Here is a 13,488-nt window from a genome sequence, read left to right on the forward strand (position 1 = left end):
TGTGTTGTGATATTACCATACTAGTCCATGGTGTGTTGTGATATTACCATACTGGTCCATGGTGTGTTGTGATATTACCATACTAGTCCATGGTGTATTGTGATATTACCATACTGGTTCATGGTGTGTTGTGATATTACCATACTGGTCCATGGTGTGTTGTGATATTACCATACTAGTCCATGGTGTATTGTGATATTACCATACTGGTTCATGGTGTGTTGTGATATTACCATACTGGTCCATGGTGTGTTGTGATATTACCATACTGGTCCATGGTGTGTTGTGATATTACCATACTGGACCATGGTGTGTTGTGATATTACCATACTGGACCATGGTGTGTTGTGATATTACCATACTGGTCCATGGTGTGTTGGGATATTACCATATGGGTGTGAGGTCGTGTTATGACCACACATACACCAGTATGATCATACTGTAGCTGGTGTATGATGCGCTCAAACTGTATAGTGATGTCTTGGCTGATTAGCCTAATATCACGAATATTAATTTATGTAGTTATTCTTTTTCCAACAACACACTAGTATTAAATGTGTATTGCCAATGTATTCCACATATATCTATGAATATTATATATCTGTACCATAAGTCCTTGCCATGTATTTGTGGATATATATTAGAAGTCTAGTGAATAGCAGTAGCCTAATGTGATGTAGCTTGAAAAACATCCGTATATGCTTATATTATGGAATGCTACATAATGATGTATAGGAAATATTATGTGAACTATGATGGAGAACGTATAAATTTAGGTCTCGGATGTATTACTGTCATGTATACTGTGTAATTTCCCTTTCAATATTGTTCATTACATTGTCCTCTAACATTAAATTATATTTTAGCATTGTGAGATGTATACCACATAGACATGGTTTTGATACACATGTATATTTATACTTTATATTGTATTCATGTATACTTATGTATAATGGCTGGTAGGCAGACGTCTTGAAATCCTCCCTTAACCCCTCCTCCCCTCTCCCGCCAGTGTTTCCATGTCTTGCCAATATGAATTCTTTGTTCACAAATTTTTATATCATGATATAATATTTAATGTACTGAATTACTGATATGTATTAATATGTAAGGTTGTGTATTATAGCCTTTATTTTGTTGATATATGAATTAGAAGTTCTTGGTCGAGATATGTCTGTATATGAGCTTGAGATATTTGAAAGAGAGGAGTCAGCTGACTCATAGAGGTGGATACAGTGTCGCTCCCGGCCAGCATGGCTCTGGGCGGTCACTCTTTGATTTTTTCAATCGAGCGCATGTGTTGCCGCTACGGTCCGGGTTTTGTGACCTTATTTGTGTCATTTGACTGCTAGGATATTTGTCATGTTGCAGTAATGTATACCATGGATCAATTCTACCATTGTGCATCCTTTATACCAGGTGATAGGTGCTGTTATATATCTTAGTGAGGTGGGTACCTGAGGATCTTAAGTGATGCCATTGTGCTGTATATGATATTGATTCCTCATACCTCATTTGTTAATGGTTGTGACACCACCACCACCCTGTATTGGTATTAGCAGCATAATAGGCGCTAGTGTCCCACTGCGCCACGATAGAGCCTGGCGTCAGCTAGTGCTGATTGTATGCAGTTTTGAGACCTGTTGATGATCATGCCCAGCTTTGAGAAGCTGGATAAATCATTGAGTGTGAGTTTATAGATTGTATTCTTTTTTTTTGTATGTTAATGCCCAGTAAACTGGATTATTTTTTGTTAGCCTTTCACTCCCCTTGACACTTATTGATATTTGGCCAGGCTGTGTTTTCCAATGACGCTGTAGGTTACTCCCCCTTAACATATATATATATATATATATATATATATATATATATATATATATATATATATATATATATATATATATATATATATATATATATATTATTGTACCTAGTAGCCAGAACGTCATACTCGGCCTAATATGCAAGGCCCGATTTGCCTAATAAGCCAAGTTTTCCTGAATTTATGTTTTTCAATATTTTTGTCTTATGAAATGATAAAAATATCCATTTCATTATGTATGAGTATATTTTTTTTTAATTTGTGTTAAAACTAACGTAGATATATGACCGAACCTAACCAACCCTACCTAACCTAACCTATCTTAACCTAACCTAAACTAACACAATTAAGTTAATAATTTATGTTTTTAATATAATATAATAACAATAAAAAATAAACTAATTGGAAACAATTTTTTGAAAATAAAGAAAATCACTCGGCCTATTAGGCAAATCGGGCCTTGCATAGTAGGCCAAGACGTACGTTCTGGCTACTAGGTACGACATATGTTATATGTTAAATATGACCGAAAAAGTGAGATTATTAATTCTAACACGAATTTTCTCAGTTGTGTGTGTAAACTAAAGTCTTTGAAAATGTAATAAGTTATTACGAAACGCGTTCAAGTGTCGCGTCAGACTAGAAATAAAAGGAATTTTGGAGAATTGATTTTTCAATTACCATCAATAGTAAAAAGAAACATAAGAAATATTGAGAAAATTTGTGTTAGAATTATTCTCACTTTTTCGGTCATATATAACAACATATGTTTACAAGAAGGACTACTACCAATGTATACTAATATTATATATATATATATATATATATATATATATATATATATATGCGAGCAAGCCTGAATGGTCCCCAGGCATATATCCAATCGAAAACTCACACCCCAGAAGTGACTCGATCCCATACTGACAAGAGCACTATGCATCTGGTGTACAGGACACCTTAACCACTCGACCATCACGAACATTCGAAAGATGATGGTAGCCGAAGCTATTTACCCCACCATGCCGACTGTGTCCCATGGATATATAGGACACCAATACACCAAAATAAATAAATATATATATATATATATATATATATATATATATATATATATATGTCGTACCTAGTAGCCAGAACTCACTTTTTGGCCTACTATTCAAGGCCCGATTTGCCTTATAAGCCAAGTTTTCCTGAATTAATATATTTTTTCTAATTTTTTTCTTATGAAATGATAAAGCTACCCATTTCATTATGTATGAGGTCAATTTTTTTTTATTGGAGTTAAAATTAACGTAGATATATGACCGAACCTAACCAACCAAACCTAACCTAACCTAACCTATATTTATAGGTAAGGTTAGGTTAGGTAGCCAAAAAAAGCTAGGTTAGGTTAGGTTAGGTAGGTTAGGTAGACGAAAAAACATTAATTCATGAAAACTTGGCTTATTAGGCAAATCGGGCCTTGAATAGTAGGCTGAGAAGTGCGTTCTGGCTATTAGGTACGACATATATATATATATATATATATATATATATATATATATATATATATATATATGTCGTACCTAGTAGCCAGAACTCACTTCTCAGCCTACTATGCAAGGCCCGATTTGCCTAATAAGCCAAGTTTTCATGAATTAATTGTTTTTCGACTACCTAACCTACCTAACCTAACCTAACCTAACTTTTTCGGCTACCTAACCCAACCTAACCTATAAAGATAGGTTAGGTTAGGTTAGGTAGGGTTGGTTAGGTTCGGTCATATATCTACGTTAATTTTAACTCCAATAACAAAAAATTGACCTCATACATAATGAAATGGGTAGCTTCATCACTACATAAGAAAAAAAATTAGAGAAAATATATTAATTCAGGAAAACTTGGCTTATTATGCAAATTGGGCCTTGCATAGTAGGCTGAGAAGTGCGTTCTGGCTACTAGGTACGACATATATATATATATATATATATATATATATATGTCGTACCTAGTAGCCAGAACGCACTTCTCAGCCTACTATGCAAGGCCCGATTTGCCTAATAAGCCAAGTTTTCCTGAATTAATATATTTTCTCTAATTTTTTACTTAAGAAATGCTAAAGCTACCCATTTCATTATGTATGAGGTCAGTTTTTTTTTATTGGAGTTAAAATTAACGTAGATATATGACCGAACCTAACCAACCCTACCTAACCTAACCTAACCTATCTTTATAGTTTAGGTTAGGTTAGGTAGCCGAAAAAGTTAGGTTGCGTAGGTTAAGTAGTCGAAAAACAATTAATTCATGAAAACGTGGCTTATTAGGCAAATCGGGCCTTGCATAGTAGGCAGAGAAGTGCGTTCTGGCTACTAGGTACGACATATATATATATATATATATATATATATATATATATATATATATATATATATATATATATATATATATATATATATATATATATATATATATATATATATGTCGTACCTAGTAGCCAGAACGCACTTATCAGCCTACAATGCAAGGCCCGATTTGCCTAGTAAGCCAAGTTTTCATGAATTAATATGTTTTCTCTAGTTTTTTTCTTACGAAATGATAAAGCTACCCAATTCATTATGTATGAGGTCAATTTTTTTTTAATGGAGTTAAAATTAACGTAGATATATGACCGAACCTAACCAACCCTACCTAACCTAACCTAATCTATCTTCATAGGTTAGGTTCGGTTAGGTAGCAGAAAAAGTTAGGTTAGGTTAGGTTAGGTAGGTTAGGTAGTCGAAAAAACATTAATTCATGAAAACTTAGCTTATTAGGCAAATCGGGCCTTGAATAGTAGGCTGATAAGTACGTTCTGGCTATTAGGTACGACATATATATATATATATATATATATATATATATATATATATATATATATATATGTCGTACCTAGTAGCCAGAACTCACTTCTCAGCCTACTATTCAAGGCCCGATTTGCCTAATAAGCCAAGTTTTCCTGAATTAATATATTTACTATAATTTTTTTCTTATGAAATGATAAAGCAACCCTTTTCTCTATGTATGAGGTCAATTTTTTTTTATTGGAGTTAAAATTAACGTAGATATATGACCGAACCTAACCAACCCTACCTAACCTAACCTAACCTATATTTATAGGTAAGGTTAGGTTAGGTAGCCAAAAAAAGCTAGGTTAGGTTAGGTTAGGTAGGTTAGGTAGACGAAAAAACATTAATTCATGAAAACTTGGCTTATTAGGCAAATCGGGCCTTGAATAGTTGGCTGAGAAGTGCGTTCTGGCTATTAGGTACGACATATATATATATATATATATATATATATATGTCGTACCTAGTAGCCAGAACGCACTTCTCAGCCTACTATGCAAGGCCCGATTTGCCTAATAAGCCAAATTTTCATGAATTAATGTTTTTTCGACTACCTAACCTAACCTAACCTAACTTTTTCGGCTACCTAACCTAACCTAACCTATAAAGATAGGTTAGGTTAGGTTAGGTAGGGTTGGTTAGGTTCGGTCATATATCTAAGTTAATTTTAACTCCAATAAAAAAAATTGACTACATACATAATGAAATGGGTAGCTTTATCATTTCATAAGAAAAAAATAGAGAAAATATATTAATTCATGAAAACTTGGCTTATTAGGCAAATCGGGCCTTGCATAGTAGGCTGAGAAGTGCGTTCTGGCTACTAGGTACGACATATATATATATATATATATATATATATATATATATATATATATATATATATATATATATATATATATATATATATGTCGTACCTAATAGCCAGAACGCTCTTCTCAGCCTACTATTCAAGGCCCGATTTGCCTAATAAGCCAAGTTTTCATGAATTAATGTTTTTTCGTCTACCTAACCTACCTAACCTAACCTAACCTAGCTTTTTTTGGCTACCTAACCTAACCTTACCTATAAATATAGGTTAGGTTAGGTTAGGTAGGGTTGGTTAGGTTCGGTCATATATCTACGTTAATTTTAACTCCAATAAAAAAAAATTGACCTCATACATAGAGAAAAGGGTTGCTTTATCATTTCATAAGAAAAAAATTATAGTAAATATATTAATTCAGGAAAACTTGGCTTATTAGGCAAATCGGGCCTTGAATAGTAGGCTGAAAAGTGAGTTCTGGCTATTAGGTACGACATATATATATATATATATATATATATATATATATATATATATATATATATATATATATATATATATATATATATATATATATATATATGTCGTACCTAGTAGCCAGAACGCACTTCTCAGCCTACTATGCAAGGCCCGATTTGCCTAATAAGCCAAGTTTTCATGAATTAATTGTTTTTCGACTACCTAACCTACCTAACCTAACCTAACTTCTTCGGTTACCTAACCTAACCTAACCTATAAAGATAGGTTAGGTTAGGTTAGGTAGGGTTAGTTAGGTTCGGTCATATATCTACGTTAATTTTAACTTCAATAAAAAAAAATTGACCTCATACATAGAGAAAAGGGTTGCTTTATCATTTCATAAGAAAAAAATTATAGTAAATATATTAATTCAGGAAAACTTGGCTTATTAGGCAAATCGGGCCTTGAATAGTAGGCTGAGAAGTGAGTTCTGGCTACTAGGTACGACATATATATATATATATATATATATATATGTCGTACCTAGTAGCCAGAACGCACTTTTCGGCCTACTATGCAAGGCCTGATTTGCCTAATAAGCCAAGTTTTCCTGAATTAATATATTTTCTCTAATTTTTTTCTTATGAAATGATAAAGCTACCCATTTCATTATGTATGAGGTAAAAAAAATTTTATTGGAGTTAAAATTAACGTAGATATATGACCGAACCTAACCAACCCTACCTAACCTAACCTAACCTATCTTTATTGGTTAGGTTAGGTTAGGTAGCCTAAAAAGCTAGGTTAGGTTAGGTTAGGTAGGTTAGGTTGCCGAAAAACAAATATTTCATGAAAACTTGGCTTATTAGGCAAATCGGGCCTTGCATAGTAGGCTGAGAAGTGCGTTCTGGCTACTAGGTACGACATATATATATATATATATATATATATATATATATATATATATATATATATATATATATATATATGTCGTACCTAGTAGCCAGAACGCACTTCTCAGCCTACTATGCAAGGCCCGATTTGCCTAATAAGCCAAGTTTTCATGAATTAATTGTTTTTCGACTACCTAACCTACCTAACCTAACCTAACCTAACTTTTTCGGCTACCTAACCAAACCTAACCTATAAAGATAGGTTAGGTTAGGTTAGGTTGGGTTGGTTAGGTTCGGTCATATATCTACGTTAATTTTAACTCCAATAAAAAAAAATTGACCTCATACATAATGAAATGGGTAGCTTTATCATTTCATAAGAAATAAATTAGAAAAAATTTATTAATTCAGGAAAACTTGTCTTATTAGGCAAATCGGGCCATGCATAGTAGGCCAAAAAGTGAGTTCTGGCTACTAGGTACGACATATATATATATATATATATATATATATATATATATATATATATATATATATATATATATATATATATATATATATATATATATATCTATATATTGGGAGTTCATAACCTCATATCATAACAGGTGGGGATTATTAGTTTTTTCTCAGCCAACTTGGGAGTGTCAACAAGAATCACTGCTGTCGTTGCTGAGCAGCAATATGAGCCCAGAGGTCCACTTTGGATAGTCGTTGTCCCTGTGAGGCTTTGGGCACCCCCAGCTCCACTGGTTCCTCCCCTCAACTGTGAAGGAAAGAAAACTCTGCTTCTGGCACTTCACTGATGCCAGTAACACCCAGAGAGTCACCTGGTGAGGCCTCACATCAACCATACGTGCACCAACCATACCAGATTGAAGAAATGCAATTTATTTATTTTATATACAAGTAGGTACATTTTATTTATAAGAATACATAGCAATGATGTTTTTACATTCTTGTAAAGCCTTGTAAATTGTAAATTAGAACAGAAAGCCACTTAAGAGATAAAGAAGACTTCAAAATGTTAATTCATGTGAAATCGTAATAAAATCTCCTTCAGTATTGGACCTATTATTATAAATGAAGGTTCATGCACAGTAGACGACAAAGAAATTAGTGTAATCCTACTTTGGTTTGGTGGGTTGTATGCGCGCCCCAGCACGTTCAGGGTGTGGGAGCCAAACACTGTGGAGTGTTACGAGTGTTGTGGCAGTGGCCAAATAGCTAAGTACTGCTGGTGCCCCACACCCAAGTGTGCTCTCTGTTCCGGTCCTCATGCACTGAAGGACTGTCAGTATAAAAAGACCAGAGACCAAAGAAAGCAGGAACAGGAGCAACAGAACACTGCAACAGAAGCAGGGCAACAACCTGAATCTGTTGCTCCGTCTAAACCGCCGCTGAAGTGTTTCAGATGTGGTACGGAAGGAGTCACCATCTGGCACTAAGACTGTACCAACCGGCCAGCCTCCCTTGGCACAAGGAGGCAAGTGCCCGAGACACAACAAGTGCCTACTGATGCCGACTCTAGTACTGTTGACCCATCCCATAGTGGTGACAGTACCAGCAACGCCCCTGACAACACACAACAGCCTGAGACAACAGTTAAAGGACAGTTGGTAACCTTGCTAGAACAGGTAGCAGAACTGGTTGAAATTATACAGACGCTACATCGGGCTCCTTCACAAGAGATACAGCTGCCTCCACACTGCTGTGTCACAGCCGTGGCCCGCGCTGGTAAAGGTTCCTGCGGTGGTGGTGATGGCGGCGGCGGCAGAAGCGGCGGTGGCGGCGGCGGCGGCAGCAGCGGCGGCGGCAGCAGCGGCGGCGGCAGCAGAGATGAGAGCGACAACGGAGGCGGTGGTAGCGACATTTTCAGGTTGGTGCAGCTCTTTACGTCATAGTCACTTATTGACACATTGTGGAAGTAGGACGAGGACAACAATGGGACCACCAGTCCCAGGGAGAAACAACACCAACACGATGGCTGCTGTTGACACATGAACCATTAGGTTTCTCAGTTGGAACATTCGTAGCATCAACAAAAGACTGAATGACCTAACACTTTCGCGCACTGGGCGCGGGACCTCACCACAACCCCATGTGGGCTTGGGCATTCCGCGGGAACGAGAGGGAGAGCGCGGTAAATTCTGAAAAGTGTATAATCTTTTAAACTTTGTCAGCTCAATTCTCGTCCTAAGATATTAAATTTGGTATCAATATGTTCGCAATAAAATTCTCTACAGGACTAAATGCATATAAACTCCAAAAGCCCGGCTTACCATCCGCAACTAACAGAGAAAGTTACCCGGGAGCGCACAAGAGTGATAAAATGTTTACACTCTTTTCAGTTTTGTCAGCACAATTCTCGTCCTAGGTCTTTTATTTTGGTATCAATGTGTTCGCAATAGAATTCCCAACAGGCCTATATGCATATAATATAAAAAACAGCAGCGATCTCCACCCGCCGACATGATGAAAACAGGCCGCGGTTACTAGAAAGAGAGAGCTGCGCCACCCCAAGGCGCTTCTCGCTATGAAAAGTGAATATTCTTTTCAACTTTGTCATCTCAATTCTCATCCTAGGTTTTTCAATTTGATATCAATGTGTTCGCAATAGAATTCTCTACAGGACTAAATGCATATAAAGCCCAAAAGCCAGGCGAGAAAGTGAGAGCGTATTACCCGGCAGCGAGCCCGAGCAATAAAATGTGTACACTCTCTTCACTTTGGACATCTCAATTCTCGTCTCAAGTCTTTCATTTTGGTATCATTGTCTTCGCAATAGAATTCCCTACAGGAGTATGCAAATATAAAATCCAAAAGCCCGGCGTACCATCCACAACAAGCAGAGAAAGTGACAGAGCATAACCCCTGTGAGCGCTAATAAAGAGCAATAAAATGGGTATTCTGTTTTCAACTTTGTTACCTCAATTCTGGTCCTATGACTTTAATTTTGGTATCAATGTATTCGCAATGAAATTCCCTACAAGAGTATATGCATATAATGTCCTAAACCGCAGCAAGACCTTCCCGAAAAAGACGCTACTGTTGCCGCAATTAGGACTCAATGCTGAGTCCTCGCCGGACTTGCCCCTATTTTGCGGAGGACTCAATGTTGAGTTATTGCCGGGCGAAAGTGCATATGTTACCAGTAACAACATATATATAATTGCTTTACAGGAGCCCTACATGTCCATCATGATAAACAAAACCCCACCAAAGATCAGAGGGTATGCATCCTATAATAACAGTAACGCCACAGGCCTATTAACATACATCAGAAGTGATTTACCGCACATTCTTGTGAGCACGTCACACAATGTACACACACAGTACCATCACTTTCATGTACAAACTACAGCAGGCCACTTCTCATTCCTAAACGTATATGCCAGAAGCCAGAAACTCAATGTAACATTGTTCCCAGATCTAGACAATCATGGGACAATATACATGGGAGATTTTAATGCTAGACATATTACGCTGGGAGACATTACTAACAACGATAATGGATGCAAATTTATCAAATATGTTTATGACAACAGATTAACCGTGTATACTACGGATACCCAAACTCATTTATTGGGAGGCAGACTTGATTATGTAATGGGTAGAAACCTTGTGCAAGATATGATGGAATGTTCGTTGGTAAATCACTTAGTGATCACTATGCAGTTTCTGCTTCCTATGAGGTACAGTGTGATGTACATAATAGACATCAGAGACGGAAAATGAATATTGCCTATTGACATAGCTCGAGTGCAGGGGGGAGTTGTGTAAAACCCTGGTTGTGCCTCGGAGAGGCTGCGGGATCCAGTAAGTTCAGTAGAACTTCGGTGTCAACTCTTTTACCCTGTTGTAGCTCAGTCGATTAAGGCAGTGTCTGGGATGCTCCCGGATGCAGGTTCGAATCCTCGTCACGGCCCTTGTGGATTTGTTTATCTATTGATATCGTACTTCGCATAATAATATATTTGCAAAATTGGCTGTAATCTAGGGTGGAATGGGAGTTGGGAATAGACATTAACAGCTCTTAACAGTCAATTCGTGCTCTGGATGTGATGTGCATAGGTACATTTAGTAGAATTTGGGGGTTTTGGTTTGATACAATAAGGAAAAATTTAGTGGAATTTACACAAATTCGGATAATTTGGATGAATTTACCTAATGCTGTGTTAGGATAGGTTAGGTTAGGTCTGATTTGGTAGGTTTGTTGATGGTAAACGAATCTGGAAAATTGGAAATAGTTAGATGAACACAGCACTAGCTCTATGAAAATGGGGGATGTCGTGCCAAGACTGGATGTTGGATATTGGAAGTTTAGATGGAATAGGTAAAAAGGGAGTTAAAATGGGCTTTGGCTGTGCTATGGTACAAAACATTTTGGGTATATTTGGTAGAAATTGTCCTTAATTAGGTTGAATTTAGGTGGGATAGCTTAAATTTCCCCAACTTTAATCAAATCTAGCTTTGGATATATTAGGTCAGGTTACGTTAGGTGAGGTTGTCTAGGGTTGGTTTGAATAGGCAAAAACTTGGCTAAAATGGGCTTTGGCTGTGCTATGTTACAAAATTTTTTTGGGTATATTTGTGGAAATTATCTTAAATTAGATTACATTTAGATGGGATAGTACAAATTTTGCCAACTTTAATCAAATCTAGTTTTGGATATGCTAGGCCAGGTTAGATGAGGTTGTGTAGGGTAGGATATATAATATTGTACCTGGTTGATGGGGTTCTGGGAGTTCTTCTACTCCCCAAGCCCGGCCCGAGGCCAGGCTTGACTTGTGAGAGTTTGGTCCACCAAGCCTGGTTGATACCTGGTTGATGGGGTTCTGGGAGTTCGTCTACTCCCCAAGCCCGGCCCGAGGCCAGGCTCGACTTGTGAGAGTTTGGTCCACCAGGCTGTTGCTTGGAGCGGCCCGCAGGCCCACATACCCACCACAGCCCGGTTGGTCCGGCACTCCTTGGAGGAATAAATCTAGTTTCCTCTTGAAAATGTCCACGGTTGTTCCGGCAATATTTCTTATGCTTGCTGGGAGGACGTTGAACAACCGCGGACCTCTGATATTTATACAGTGTTCTCTGATTGTGCCTATGGCACCTCTGCTCTTCATTGGTTCTATTCTACATTTTCTTCCATGTCGTTCACTCCAGTACGTTGTTATTTTACTGTGTAGATTTGGTACTTGGCCCTCCAGTATCTTCCAGGTGTATATTATTTTATATCTCTCTCGTCTTCTTTCTAGTGAGTACATTTGGAGGGCTTTGAGACGATGCCAATAATTTAGGTGCTTTATTGCGTCTATGCGTGCCGTATATGTTCTCTGTATTCCCTCTATTTCAGCAATCTCTCCTGCTTTGAAGGGGGAAGTGAGTACTGAGCAGTACTCAAGACGGGACAACACAAGTGCCTTGAAGAGTACAACCATTGTGATGGGATCCCTGGATTTGAAAGTTCTCGTAATCCATCCTATCATTTTTCTGGCTGTCGCAATATTTGCTTGGTTATGCTCCTTAAACGTTAGGTCGTCAGACATTATTATTCCCAAATCCTTTACATGCTGTTTTCCTACTATGGGTACATTTGATTGTGTTTTGTACTCTGTATTATGTTTAAGGTCCTCATTTTTACCGTACCTGAGTACCTGGAATTTATCACTGTTAAACATCATGTTATTTTCTGATGCCCAGTCGAAAACTTTATTAATATCAGCTTGAAGTTTTTCAATGTCCTCAGCCGAGGTAATTTTCATACTGATTTTTGTGTCATCTGCAAAGGATGATACGAAGCTGTGACTTGTATTTTTGTCTATATCTGATATGAGAATAAGGAAAAGCAGTGGTGCAAGGACTGTACCCTGAGGTACAGAGCTTTTCACTGCACTTGGACTAGATTTTATATGGTTGACAGTTACTCGCTGAGTCCTGTTTGACAGAAAACTGAGTATCCAGCGTCCTACTTTACCGGTTATTCCCATTGACTTCATTTTGTGTGCTATCACGCCATGGTCACATTTATCGAAGGCCTTTGCGAAGTCCGTGTATATCACATCAGCATTCTGTTTCTCTTCTAATGCCTCAGTGACTTTGTCGTAGTGCTCAAGTAGCTGTGAGAGGCACGATCTTCCCGCTCGAAATCCATGTTGGCCTGGGTTATGAAGGTCATTGGTCTCCATGAAATTGGTGACCTGACTCCTAATCACTCTCTCAAATTTTAGTGCAACTGGTCTATAATTTTTTGCCAATGCTTTGCTCCCTCCCTTGTGTAGAGGGGCTATGTCTGCTACTTTAAGTGCATCTGGTATCTCCCCCGTGTCCAAGCTCTTCCTCCACACTATACTGAGTGCCTGTGCTACTGGCACTTTGCATTTCTTTATAAATATTGAATTCCATGAGTCTGGACCTGGGGCCGAGTGCATGGGCATGTTTTCAATTTCTTTTTCAAAATTTAGTGCGCTCGTGTTTATATCAGTTATATTTACCGGGGTTTGAATATCCCGCATAAAGAAATTGTCTGGATCTTCCACCTTCATGTTGTTTATTGGAGTGCTAAACATGTCCTCATACTGCTTTTTTAGGATTTCACTAATTTCTTTGTCATCCTCCGTGTATGAACCTTCACTTGTACGAATAGGTCCA

Source organism: Procambarus clarkii, chromosome 15, assembly GCF_040958095.1.
Source record: "Procambarus clarkii isolate CNS0578487 chromosome 15, FALCON_Pclarkii_2.0, whole genome shotgun sequence".
In the NCBI taxonomy this organism is placed as follows: Eukaryota; Metazoa; Arthropoda; class Malacostraca; order Decapoda; family Cambaridae; genus Procambarus; species Procambarus clarkii.